General features: G+C 39.4%; 1 long non-coding RNA gene across 3 annotated transcripts in view; it reads left to right on the top strand.

The window, feature by feature from the left end:
- Positions 1–14,771, top strand: part of LOC113887378 — a 61,874-nt gene that overhangs the window by 18,873 nt on the left and 28,230 nt on the right. The window contains exons 1-2 of one of the 3 annotated variants that reach the window (XR_003509724.1): positions 11,334–11,472; positions 12,677–12,845. This is a non-coding gene — a long non-coding RNA (uncharacterized LOC113887378). The other 2 variants (XR_003509723.1, XR_003509725.1) reach the window with 2 other exon arrangements.

Genomic DNA, 14,771 nt, shown 5'->3' with positions numbered 1-14,771 from the left:
TCTTCTGTTACCAAGAACTTGGTCAGCCTCAGTTTATGGCCACAGAGACTTTACCTGATAACTACCAACTCATCAGCTTCTGAGAAATGTTACACAGCTAGTACCTCTAATTGGGGTGATCAGTGTTGCTGAGCACACAACTGAGCACACACGCACACATCCCCTTCCAGCCACTGTGCCATTTCTCTTTGAAAGTGTTGTCTTTATTTACTGCTGCAAATACCTCTCTTTCCATGCTCCATTGTCTCCACTCCAATTACACTTCGTGTCCCTACCCACTGTACCCCCAAAATGGCTCCCATCAAGCACTCCCAGACCTCTGCATTTCAAATTCACTGGTGAGTCCCCAGTCCTTATCTTATTCAGCTTCCCAGCAGGATTTGACCCAGCTGCTCCTGCCATCTTCCTTGAAATTGTTTCCTTCCCTTGGCTTCCTTGAGGCCACACTTGATGCTCTGCCTTCCCAGAGGGTGCTCCTTGCCAGTCTTCCTTGCTGAATCCTGGCATCACTCCAACCTCTTCTTATTCAAGTGCCTCAGTTCTCCTACCACTTCTCTATCTGTCCTCACTCCCAAAGTCAAATTAATCTCTTGGCTTTCAATACCACTTAAACGCTAATGATTTCATCTTGGAACTCTTCACTCAATTTCAGATTCATTTCTGCTTGGATGTCTACTTGGCATCTCAAACCTAGCATATCTAAAACCCAACTCTTCATCCTCCTCTACACACCTCCCTAACCCCAGCCATACCCAGCCTGCCTCTTTTGGGGAAATAGCAGTTTTGTTCTTTCAGCTGTCCAGGCCAGAAACCCTGGAGTAGTCAGTGACTTCTTTCTTTAGCTTATATCCCCCATCAGTGGGCTTCCCTGGTGGCTCAGACAGTAAAGAATCCTCCTGCAATGTGAGAGACCTGGATTCAATCCCTAGATCAGGAAGACCCTCTGGAGGAGGGCATGGCAACCCACTCCAGCGTTCTTGGAGAATGCCATAGACAGAGGAATCTGGTGGGCTACAGTCCATAGGGTCGAAAAGAGTCAGACACGACTGAAGTGACTTAGCATGCACGCCCCCATCAGCAAATCCTGTCTGCTCTTCCTTTAAAATGTATCCAGAATCTGACCAGTCACCTTTATCTCCCACCGATATCACTTAGGCCAGGCCACTGGCATCTCATCTGGGTTAATCAACTAAGCATTCTGTTCCATCCTTGCCTCAGGTGGTACCTCTTCGATCTTTCCACTCTTCCCGATCAAAAGCCTCCTAGGTATTTATTTTTCTTAGAGTAAAGACCATAGTCCTTGAAAGATAATGGCCTAGAAAGCTCTATGTCATCTGCTCCCCTCATTCCTGCTCAACCGAATCAGTGTCATCTCCTTCTTTCTCCCTTGCCCATTCTGCTGTAGCGCCATGGCCTCTTTGCTATCCCTTAACTGACCACGTATAATCCTATATCTCCTCTGCCTTGCCCTCTCGTTTGTTGCCTAGGTTTCCATGGAACCCACTTCCTCCCTTTCCTCAGAACTTTGTTCAAATGCCTGCTTGATCCGAAGGGACTTTATTCACTGATGACCCTAAACAAAATAAGAGTCACCCACACACTCCCACCCCCACCTGCATCCCAGGATTGTTGGTCCTCTGTATCCTACCAGAGATCACATCACCTACTGGCATATTTTGCATTTATTTGATTGTCTGTCCTTCTCCTCTGGACTGGAAACTCCACGAGGTCAGAGACTTTGTCTCATGTTAATTGCTATCCCTTGAACCTAGCCCAGTACATGGAAGTTGAGTACTCAATAAGTTTTTTTTTTTTTTTAATGAGCAAGTGAATTAATCATTTGAACAAGGTGGTCAGAAACAGGCTATGGGAAATGAGGATTTTCCCAGGCTGGAAGGAGACCTACAGCATCTACGAAATTTTATGTGTTCTAAGAGACCACCTCTACCTATCCTTCATATTTGACTGTTTCTAAAACTGGGATACTTATTAGAATGGACAGTCTGTCCCACGTGCCATCTGCCATGCAGAGGTTATGATGCAGTTGCTGTGGCCCACGCATTTACAAAGTTGGCCATAGCTGTTCACATGGCCAACAGCTTAGTTGAGTTGTCTTGTATATTACTGGCTCTATATATGGCTGAGAGTACCTATCATTTGATGCACTTTCAATAAGAGTACACTTATTGTCCTTCAGATGAATGCATAAAGATGTACAATGGAATACTGCTCAGTCATAAAAAAGAATGAGATAGTGCCATCTGTAGCAACATGGATGGACCTAGAGATTATCATACTAAGAGAAGTAAGTCAGAGGAAGACAAATGCTGTTTGTTATCACATACAGTGATATATGTGGAATCTAAAAAATACAACAAACTAGTGAGTATAACAAAAGGAAATAGACTCACCAATATAGAGGACTAGTGTTTACTAGTGGGGAGAAGGACAGGGGAGAGGGGCAACATAGAGGTAGAGAATTAGGAGGTAAAAACTACTTCGTATAAAATAAATAAGCTACAGGGATACATTGTACAGCACAGGGAATATGGCCAGTATTTTAAAATAACTATAAATGGAGTATAACCTTTAATATTGTGAATCACTGTGCTGTACACCAGAAACTTACACATCAACCATGCCTCAAAAGGGAGGTTACACTTAATAAAATAAAATGTTATTGGCACTGAAACAAAATGTTATTGTGTACCCAGAACAGCGGGGAGTAAATTTGATATTAGTGAAGCAAATGTTCATTGTTGGATAAATGACTGAAATCCCACATTTTCTTTCAAAGCAACAACTAGGAAAATACAAGTAGTTGAAGCTGTGTTATTTGTTGCTGAGATACATGCAGGAGGACTGCCAGTTACACGCCAAGCAGTGTAACTGAAGGCAAGAGAAATCTCCAAACCTCACAGAACAAAGCAATGAAAAGCTAGTTTGACTGTCACTCAGGACTATGTTTAAGGGATTGTGTCATAGTTAATTGACAAAGTTTGTTTCTTACCTAATAATGCATAGAAGAATTGAGTGTCTTACAATCAATGGCATGTCAGGTTGGATGAAATAGAGTGGGTCTGTTTTCTAGATCTTAAATTTACAAAACGAATTTTTCTTTCTTTTGTCATTTATAGTTATTAGTTTACATTTTAGATTTTATGATGCCAAATTTACTCTTCCATATACATTAAACAAAAAGGGAGAAGCTTGGCTAGAAACTTGTGTTTTGGTTTCTTGATTTTCCCCCTGAATGTTTTTTCTCCAGCATTAAGTAGAGAGCTAGCATCATTGGGAACAATTATCCAGAAATGAAATTTGACTTTGGTTGGTTATGATTGGTTTGAAGATAAATTTTTTCAGACACTTGCATGTTTCTGGTTTTCAGCTTTTTCATTTGAATTAATTACAAGCTCCCAAGAAGATAGAAAAATAATAGAGAGAGGGTTCTGAGTGACTATCACCTAACTTCCCACCATGGTGACATCTCAGTTATCATAACCATAGCATAGCTACAGTTTAAAAAATTTGTTTTTATTTTATATTGGAGTATAGTTAATTAACAGTGTTGTGTTATTTTTCAAGTGTACAGCAAAGTGATTCAGTTATATGTATACATATACCCATTCTTTTTCAAATTCTTTTCCCATTTAGATATTTACAGAATATTGAGTAGAGTTCCCTGTGCTATACAGTAGGTCCTCGTTGGTTATTTAAGTATATCTGTGTGTACACGTCAGTCCCAAACTCCCAATCTATTCCTTTCTCTTAACCTTCCCCCCAGCCCCAGAACCATAAGTTCATTCTCTTAAGTCTGTGAGTCTGTTTCTGTTTTGTAAATAAATTCATTTGTGTCATTGTTTTAGATTCTGAATATAAGTGAGATCATGTGATAGTTGTCTTTCTCTAACTTACTTAATTTACTATGAGAATCTCCAGGTCCATCAATGTTGCTGTAAATGGCATTATTTCAATTCTTTTTAATGCACAGCCACAGTTTTTAACGGATCATCTTGCACTCTTCCAATGACCTGCTGGGGAAGGAAAAGAGAGGAAAAGTAGCTTTGTCATACTGTACAACCACTTAAGGAGTGTTCCTGGTCACAGGAGGTGAGATCGGAGGAGCCATGTTCTAGAGAGAGTCATACATTGATGGTTACCTCGTAGAGGAAGTCATCAGGTTAAATTAATTTGTGAGCTAAAACTCTCCAACAGAGAAGGTCATCATTAATTTGCTTTATTTTCAGTGCAAGGTTTCTTTTACGGAAATTGTTTTAAAGCAATTTAAAATGCTCTATAAAACTCTTAAAAGAACAACTTGGAGTTCTAGAATCAGTCGGAAGGGACTTCTGGTCAACCACTGGTTAAGTAAGGTGACTTCCCCTTTACCATCCCTGATAGGTTCCTAGTCGGCTCTTCTGAAGGCCTCTTTCTGCTTAGGTCTTCCTTCCAGTTTCCATATGGTAAGGCTTTTTTTTTTTTTTTTTTACGGACACATCACACCACAGACAGTTACTTTAGCGCTTTCTCTCCTTCCTTCTGCTTAATCAGCCTCAATCCTTTAATACTGGAGTAGTTTAAGCAGTTTCCCTCATTACCCTGCTTACAGCTCCTTCACAGGCTGCAGTTTTTTGAGAGCTTGGCCACATCCTGGAGAGAGGATGATGATGGATCAGATAAATTAGAGAGAGCTGAGAGATACATTTTTGGAAAAATAATGACAAAGGGGATTTAGTACTAGATTGGAAACAAAAGCTCACTATTAAAATCATGCTTTTCACATGAAACGGTGTCCTCCTTTTCTTGTTTCTCTGTCCCATGTCTATTATTTGTTCCTCTTTCACAAGCTAGGGGGTGGTCTGCATTTTAAGGGGTCCCAACACCTCCTTCTCCCCAGCCTGAGCCTCCTACTCACTTCCTGTTTTCTGCCTCACTGACTCTGTGACCTTATCACCTCCCAGCCAAGACCACCACCAGCACCTTCACCTCCACCTCCACCCCCACCCCTGACCTTGCCTGGATGCCTGACTTCCAAGTTTATTTCAGTGCTGTTTTTCGTTTTTCTTCCCTATTGTTAGATGAGAACCAGGTCACGTCAGTATAGTTGGTGATTGATTTACAAAGTCTTAAGTTCACTTACACTTAGCATCAATTATGCCTTTGAAAATTCTGTTTCTTTCCATGGAAAACGTCAGAATAGTAACCACCCCATCCCCAGTCTCACCCCAAACATTTTGGTATATTAGGAAGCAGAAAAAACCCATGCAGAGTACTTCAAGGACTCTTCTTTTCAGAGGACTGAAACTCTGAGAATTAATAAGCCTATTTTCAGTGTCTTCTCCTGCAATTACTGTGTGTGTTTAGTCACTCAGTCATGTCTGACTTTTTGTGACCCCATGGATTATAGCCTGCCAGGCTCCTCTGTCCATGGGATTCTCCAGGCAAGAATACTGGAGTGGGTTACTGTTTACTCCTCCAGGGGATCTTCCTGTCTCAGGGATCAAACCTGTGTCTCAAGTGTCTCCTGCATTGCAGGCAGATTCTTTACCACTTGAGCCATCAGAGAAGCCTTGATCAATTACTATTTAGATCATTTAAAGAGAGAGGACTAAAATATGACTTGGCAGTTTATGGACACTTTTTCCCTTGCAATAGACACAGGTCAGGGTGTGAGAAAACTAGATTTGGGAATATTATTTCTGCTTCATAAGAAACTAAAGCTTTTAATTAGGAACAGTACTGACTTGAAAGTCAAATACTGCGACATAGTGAGCTTGACTGGAGTCAGGTGGCAAGGAACTTGAAGGCAGGGGAGTAGAGAGCCAAGTCACCAAGTCTGAAAACCAATCTAGCTCAGTTTATATTGACCCAGTGTTGATATATTTTTGTAGATATGTAAATAAACCTTGAATAAAATCTCTAAAATGTTCCTTTATATAAGCAGATTTGGAGATATGTAAAACTGGGCATACCAACTGTGATCCCTAAAGAGCTTATCATTATAGATGAAAATTTCCAAATTGAGAAACACATAGACATGGAAAAGTTATTAATAAAAGCTTTTGCCTATTCAGAGTGGTCCTGAAAGATTTTATTTGGTGACCTTATGAAAGGTTGTGCTAGAACAAAAACACTGTCCCATAAATAGAAATGAACTTTGGAAAACTTGACAGTGTGATAAAGACACTGCTCTCCTTGAGCTCCTGTGTGTGGAATATTCTGTAAAGGTCCTAAATCCATTGGGAACTTTTGCCTATCTACAGAATGTCCATACCTGTGTTTAAAAGGGAAAAAAATAAACCCACCATGGATAGATAACCCAAAGGGACAATGCATTTTAGCTCATTGGTGTAGGAAAATATGTAAATTTGTCAGGAAAGTTCAAAATATGCCCTCTTGATTTCCTAAAGCATAGACCTGCCCTGGAATAGGACATATTCGATCACTGGAGCCTTTTTTTTTTAAGTAGGCAATTTTCCCCATGGTAATATTTATATTCCACAAATTACTAAACAGATTGGGTTAAAAATATGGCAGAAAAGGAAGTGCCTTTCCTGTAAGTCTGGTTAGATATGCACCCTGACTGTAAATAGCTGAGCTATGTCCTTACTCTCCATGTAAATTAAAAAAAAAAAAGCAACCTGATTTCATATGTTTCCATCCGCCTTCTTCTCCATATCACTCCTAATAAATTCTTACAAGGATGAGGATCCACTTATTCCAGCATAGTACAGTTTGGAAGTTTCATATGACAACCCTTTTCTCACCAAAAACTAGTATTATGAAAGGAATGCCCACTTTGCTCCACAGGTTTGTTGTTGCTTACAGCCTTCCCATCAGTGTGCTCTTGAAAGGTTAAACTCACGTCTGAGCGATTGTTTTCATAAACTCAGAATTTTGCTTCCAGCCCTCATGGCTCGATAATGTGTAACCTGGTCTCTCCCCAGTATTAGCCACGTTTTTTTCACACTTATCTCTAAGGGCCAAAGATTATCTCACAGAAGCTCCGAAATAATTCCTGTGTCTGCAATGCATGTGTAAAAGGAAATTTTTCAAGGGAAGAGGGTGAGAATCAAGTTCAAACTCTTGAGAAATTTTGTAAAGGATTATATTGATTAGCAAAAGCTCTCCGGCATCTTCTGGTAGACATGTGAGAGAAAGCAGTGATTGTAATTAATTTTTAGTGAGTGCCACATATTTGATAATTGCTCTGATTCATGCTATTATATTCCTCTTCCTTCACCCACAGCAAAACAAGCTTAATTTGATTCATACCCTTAGGAAGAGGAAAAAAAAGCCTAAGATTACTCACATGGCTGTGATTCAGCTCTTGGCTCTTACCCCCACCTCCCCCTCCTCCTCCCCCCTTTCTCCCACCCTGCCCACTCCCATATTCACTCCCACCCAGTGGCGTTGCCATCAAAAACTGAGTCAGTTCATTCTTTAAAATGGGTGGGGAAAAGAAGACAACTAATGAAAACTTTTCTGAGCAAAGTGTACTGCTTAGATCTGAAATCATTGCAGGAAGACGGGCAGAGTGGCTGCTTATATAATAGGAAAAGCATGGAACAAAGGGCAACTCTCATAAAGAAATGTTAAGAGTGTCTTATATAATTCTAGACATAGTTCACGTGCATGTTAGTAGAGGTAGACACATAGCCACATAGACAGGCATCTATGAACATCTTCTTATTTTGGCAATTTTATATACACTGGATATAAAACTGATCCTCTCATCTTGAAGTATATTACTTTGCTATAATCAAAAAGTGAATCTAGCCATTATCCAAAGATTTTTCTAAATTGAAGTAGTTCATTTACAAGGTTGTATTAATTTCTGCTGTAAAGTAATTCAGTTATGCATGTATATATGCATTCTTTTTTTATATTCTTTTCCATTATGGCTTATCACAGGACATAGAATATATAGTTCCCTGTGCTATCCAGTAGGTCCTTGTTATTTATCCCAAATATTTATTTTTAATTTCTTACTTATTTTTAATTGAAGGATAATTGCTTTACAGTATTGTGTTGGTTTCTGCCAGATATCAACATGAATCTAAAGATGTTTGATCATTGTAAAACATAAGTGAGAAAGTCATTTTGTCAGCCTTCAAATGAACAGTGTGACTTAGAAGCCTTAAGACTGTTGAGTTCCCTCCCATCCCGGAGGAGCTGGAAGATTGGTACTGGGGGTGATAAGCTCCCCTTTAGTGAGCTGATGATTATGGCACATATTATGGATGCAGTGATTTCTGTTCCTTCCTCATATTTTCTCAGTTATTCCCATTCTCCAGATGAAACCAAAGCTGTGAGAAAAAGGAAGTCACTTTCCTAAGTCCCCACAGGTTATAGTCCCAGATCCAGTATTAGAACTCAGGCTGTCTGACTGCATCCTGATCTGTAGTTCCGGTTTGTGGGAATCTGACACAGTTGGATCATTTGGTATTTCAGAGATTGCCTGGAGACAGGAGCGGTGACCAAGAGGAAGCTCTGTGCCCAAGCTCCAAACCTGGCTTTAACTAAACTGTTGAATCAGGTCTCTGTGTGTCTTCCTGCATGGAGGGGAATGGAATCAAACCTTCCCCAAACACTCATTTGTAATCCTAATCACCTTCTCTCCATTTTTGCTGGCTTTCCCCCCATTCTGTTACCATCTGTCTCAGAAACACTGCCCGGATAAAGACAAGTCTAAGCAGTTGCTTGCCCTCCAACAAAACATAGAATTATTTCTCTTTTCCCCCAGAGCAGTGCCGAGCACCATATTTGAGGAGTTCCATATTTATAAAACTTGCCTGCATCTCAGCGATGTCTGGTTGCTGTCCATTTTATCATTCTTCAAATATGTTCTATGCTGGCTGGAAACGATTAGCTTTGTTACTGGAGGGTTTGTGGGATGCTTAAATTTCTTCACAGAGTTTTCAGATGGAAATCCATGTAGTTTTCTCCTTTAAGAAATGAAATTCCTTAATAAAAGACAGCATGGGAGAGAGTGCATGCTGAGGTTTCTTTTTGAACCCCCCACACACCCTCACTCCTTGGTTTTCCCTGAGGGTAACTATGGTGGAGTCTTATGTCATGACCCTGTGGAGAGAATAAACAGTGAATCTCTTTTTCCTGGGTCTGAAACCACTTCCTTATGCCTCTGTTTGGGGGCCCCTTTTTGATGCCAAGGGTGGTGCTCCACGCCCACAGGACTGTAGTATTTCCCCCAGTCTTTGACCCATTCACCTTCTTTCCTGGCCAGCTGATGAGTTTCCATGTCTTGACCCATCTGGGCTGACTGGAATGGAAATTCTTCTTGAATGTCCTCCCCAGCAGATCCTAGCCCGATTCTGCACTGGCTTTTGGAAACTCCAAGAAGTTTGGACAGAAAGGCCCCAGCAGATGTCAAATGTAAAACCAGACAAGTATTAAAATCACTGAAACTTTGGGAGGAAAATATGGATTGGCTAGGTGTTTGTCAAGTGATTCTTTTAAGAAAAGTTATGGAATTGTATTTTTCTCATGCAGAAATGTTAAAATGACTATGTATTACTCTAAAATGATGGTGCGTAGAGGGCTGTTAAAGCGCAGAGATTGGATGACAATGATAACAAAACAGCCAATCCTTACATAGTACATACTATCTGTCAGGCATTGTCCTCCACTTGTACATGTATTTTTAACCCAGGTATCACAGCTAGGTATCAGCAGAGCCAGCATTCAAACCTTAGCAAGTCTGGCTCTAGGCTTTAAAAATATGCTATGAATTCTTTTAGATGTCCAAATTTTAGGCATTCGATTCTATTAATATGCTGTTTTCATAGTCTGTGTTTATTTCCATTGAAAACTGTGTAATTATAGATTTTATGGTCTTTATATATTATAGGAAGATAACTTTCTTTAAACCAATAAAATTTTACTCAAAAAAAAGTCAGTGGCTAGATTAATACATCCCTATGGAAATGTAAGTTTTAAGAACCAAATGAGAAATATGTGCACATAGTTAAAATAGAAAGGTTTCAAAAGTACAATTTGGCAATGTACTTCTAAATTGTTTTGTGTGGATTTAACTTCAGAAAGTCAGTTCTATCTATACATTTAGTGTGGGATTTATTCCAGTAAAAGAGTACAGGGACTCTTTCTGTAATGCGAATAGTCAGCTCCTAAATCAACTGGATTTACAGGGTATATACCTTTTCTCTGCCTTCCTCTACCAATTTGAAAATGAGATATTTGAACATTTTGATATATTATAGAAATAGACTGTATTTTTTTATATTATAACAAAATTAGTTCTCCATCAAGGCATAATCAGCAATGCATGTCAAGCCTTGGTCAGAGCAGTTGCTAACTCTGTCAGGGTTAAAGGAAGTATGCTGAAAGGAGATAACTGAAGTTAAACTGCTCAGACCAAGGCTTCCAGATTTTTTGTGTGGGGACTTGGACTCCTTATTACTGCATTCTTCCTGTCTGTGTAATACCTGGGAACAATTTATTCCATGTAATCCCACCCCCATCTTGGTAGTAAACTTTTTTTTTTTTTTTTTTTGCTGAAGAGGAAGACTTTCAGGCATGCCAATGTATTTAATCAGAATTTTCTCAGATGACATTGGAAGATTTTCGGGTTTTTATTTTGCAGCTTGTAGGCAGGTTGGGATTTAAGAACAGTACAGATGCTTGTGTGTGTGTGTGTGTGTGAGAGAGAGAGATGTGGTTATATTGCATATGTGCTTGTGTGTGAGTGGCTCAGATTAGAATGTGAACTGTAGTAAAGGCAAAAGTGAAAGTTGCAACATGGCTCCCATGCCCCTGACCACTTCCGAAAGAACATGCCACGTGGGCTGCAGACTTACAGACTTAAACTTGGATCCACAGGACAAAAGAGTCCTAGTCCTCCATGATAAAAGCCTCCAGTAGACTAAAATTATAAAACCTGTTTACTGCTGTTCATGTGAACTCAAACGTTCAGTTGCCTCAGTTGCAAAATTTTCAACAAATAATTAGGATGGTTTAAATATTTGGGACTAGAACCAGAGCCTCACCATACCTTCAAAATAATCTTGCAGCTTTCTCCTTTACATGATCCAGTTCTTTGAAACCATTTATAATCTGCCTTGTGGTCCTGAAATGTACAAGTTATAAAAGAAAAAAAATGTGAGCTTGTCAGATTAACTACAATCACCAGTCTAATAAAACTGAGTCACATCCAAATGGGCTGCACTTACGCTACCCTCCCATTCTAGGGAAAACGTGGCTGGGGGAGGCAGTCTGAGTCATCACCTGGTTTGTTTGACATACGCTTCCTTCCATAAATTGGGAATGGCAAGCAGCACAGTGTTCCCGGCTTGCCTCGGAGACAGAGCTTTTGCAGCCTTGCATGATCAAAATAGGGTCTTTTAGGTTTGAAGGTTGAAGCTATGTCCATATTTTGGCTTCAGATGTCTAGGGGAGAGGGAGAAATCGGACAGACCCAAACAAAGAACAAATGTAAGTACCATTTTGGGTGGGGGATAATGAAATGGTAGGGTGTCCACAGTTGAATGTTTCCTAGGATATAAAAAATAATTGAGAACTACATTGGGGGTGTTAGATAAATTAGTAGCTGGCTCACTAAGCGGGGGGCTCATTTACTTAACGAGAATGTTCTCAATGTGAACAGTCCAAAATGATTACATGAGAGAGAGTGGAGAAAGAAAGGGGTGGGGGGAGACTGATAATTTGGTCTTTACGGTACAAATTGGTCCTGACTGTGTTTAATTTTCTCTGAACTATGCAACCATTTTGAGATAAATGTATTTTGTTTAAGAAACTTTTTCACAGCAGACTTTGAATCTCCTTTAGTGGTATTTGGAAGGGCTGAAAAGAGCGGGGGCTCTTGTGTCTCACCCATTTTTCCTCCAGCCGCTGTGTGGAGGCTCACCGGAGCTTTTTAGAATAAAGAAGTTAAGAATGCAAAATTGTTGGGGAGACTGAAGAGGAAGGGGAAAGGAGGAGTAGATTTATAGCTGAAGTGGGTTTGTAAACTCAGCCTCGGCTTGGGGATTATTTTTTAATATGTGCCAGGCACTCCTCTGATTTCCATCCTGGCTTGGTGGTAGCTTTTTGTCTGTCTGTGTGAGGCTCGGGTGTTCCCTATTTTAAAGCCGGAGTTGTCACAGCCTGGGCGTTTTCTGTTTCGGCTTATGGCTTTTTTTTCCCCCTCTTTTCCTGAATGAGTGTCCTTTGTGTAACCCCAGTAATTCAGAAATCCTGCAGTCATAGGGACTGCCCTGTCATGTGACTTAGGTACTAGGTGCTGCCTGCGATTGGTCAGCAGCTAATTGGCGGGTCCCTATAAGAAGTCCCGCTTTGGGCGACCAGTCACTCTCCTGCCTGGGCTGCTGCTCAACAGGGGCCGGGGTGGGAAGGGAGGCGAGGGGGTGGCAATGGGTGTCCAGTGATTCAGCCACATATGATAGATGACCAAGGGACCACTTCCTTGGGGTCTGCACATCATTGGAAGACACCCAAATTGGTTGTGGCTGCCTTGATCAAACTCTGGCTCCCTGAACTGGTAACTGTCACTTTAATGTAGCTTACTGATTAAACTCAGAAAAATGCAGCTAAAAAAATCTTTGCCAGGAACTTGTGTGGACTTACTCCCTGTTCCCCCCCAACCCCCACCCCCTTGTTCTTATTCGTTTTGTCACAGGAATGAAATGCAGATAACTCTTTAGAAAACTTTCATAGGAAAAAAGCGCCTCGTGTGATCTGGAACAAAGACATTTTCTAATCAGATTTATCAAGCTGTGAAGAGGGAGTTTTAGCGAACGGAAGCAGCAGCATTCTGTCACCAGGAAATACTGCTTTATCCAGAATTGGTAAGTGAAAAGTGGCATTGCTCCCTAATAGATATCATATGCTGTGTGTGGGAATTGTAAAATTGTTCACAGACCCCTAACAACTGTGTTGAACTAAAGAACATATAAACAGAGTGAGGAATTCTAAAAAGGAACAGCTCGAGAATATAGCATAAAGACTGAGAAGAAGCCAGGTAATTAACAAAGATGAGCTGAGTATTACCAGTTTAGCCAAATATGAGGGAAAAGAAAATAAAAACGAGTTCTTTGGTAGAATTGTGGCATTAGCATTCCATGGATATAGATTTCCATTTAGTCTGAACAGTATATGTGATAGATACTTGAAGAGATGCTTTCAGAATTAGTCAACTTGCCCTCCTTTTCATCCTTCTACCCCAGAATGTCCAGAATTTAGTTAGAATTCTATAAAATTAAAGTTTAAGTAATGCATTCAAAAAATTTCCTATTGATTATGAAGGGCAAATGGTAATAGATTTTTTTTTTTACATTTGTGTCATGAATTTTAAGACTGTTCCATTTGATTACGTTAATACAGTGAAAGGGTGGTTATTTCTTTTTTTTTTTTTTTTTTTTTGGTTATTTCTATATGGTTTATTTTTGAGAGACGTTTTGAGAAATCATGATTAGCAGTTCTTACTGGTGTGCCTGTGTCTCCCTCTGAAACCTCAAATTCACTTTTCTAATCTTAAACCTGAGTGGCCCTTATGTTTAAGTTTCCAGAGAAATACAATAATACTTTGAATAACTGTATTATTTTGAATAACTGTATTATATACAATAGTTTCTTGTTCATGAACCATAAGGAAACACAATTTTACATTAAGCATGAATGTCTGATTTCTTGATTTGGCTTCTTAAGGATGACTGTTGGAAAAGTTGAATAAAATAAGAAAATAAATCCAGAATGGTTGGTGGCTCTCTGATTTTACCAGTTTCTTATTGGTCAATGGAAGTAATCATGTGATGTCCACTTATAGAATCAGGTGGAAAAATATTTAGTCCTTTAACTGCCAGTAAACGTGTAGGTTATTTTGGTGGTCTCCCTTTATGAATCCGAATATGTATAATAAAACTATTAGTGACAGACTTGTAAGTTTGGGGTTATAGAGAATACAATATTATTAATTTACTTCTCAAAAATACCTTATTTCAAAATGAAAATTGAATCTGCATTCCTGACTTTGGGTTTTCACTTTCAAAATTTTGAAATCTTTAACTCAAAGGGGGGAAATGTATAATAAAAAGCAGGATAGCAGTTCTACAGTTTCTCTTGTTGGCACTAGAGTGAGGTGAGAGTGGAAGGGAGAAAGATGAATCTAGTGGGATCTGTTAATTGGTCTTTTTTTTTTCCTGCTTATACTTTAAGAGTTTTTAAGATCATTTTTCTCAGACTAGTAGCTCTCAAGACTTCTGTAGAAGTATTTATTTTCAAAGAAATAGATAAAAAGCAAGGTAAGCATGGTCATTAAGGGCAGGTCTTCCAATAAATCAGACTGGTGATCCGAACTTGGTAATATTACAGCTTACTTGACTTAATTAAAGTGTGGTTGAGGATATGGAAAAATGCTACTTTTTTTCTTGAAGTACATGGATTTGTAGGTTTCAAAGTCTTGGAGCCAGAGGAGTGGTGACAAGACATTAAGATATTTACAGGTAATTTATATCTGACTGCTAGCTTGTGTTTAGTGATTCACAATTATTTTCAGCTCTGTATTTCATGTAAATACTTGGGAAAAACATGATGATTTAATAATCTGTCTAAATACTGCTGTGCTTAATGGAAAGGAAGCTTCTATATAATTTTTAGGTTTTACTCATTCATTTAGAAGCCATTGTTTTGAATGACAAAAATATGACAGAAGCAGGTTGAAACAGTAAATGCTAGAAAGTATATTCAGAAGCATTTCTTTAAATCTTCATGTTTTT

Source organism: Bos indicus x Bos taurus, chromosome X, assembly GCF_003369695.1.
Source record: "Bos indicus x Bos taurus breed Angus x Brahman F1 hybrid chromosome X, Bos_hybrid_MaternalHap_v2.0, whole genome shotgun sequence".
NCBI lineage: Eukaryota > Metazoa > Chordata > Mammalia > Artiodactyla > Bovidae > Bos > Bos indicus x Bos taurus.
Note: the sequence above shows the minus strand (reverse complement) of the source record. Positions and strands in the feature narration are given on the sequence as shown.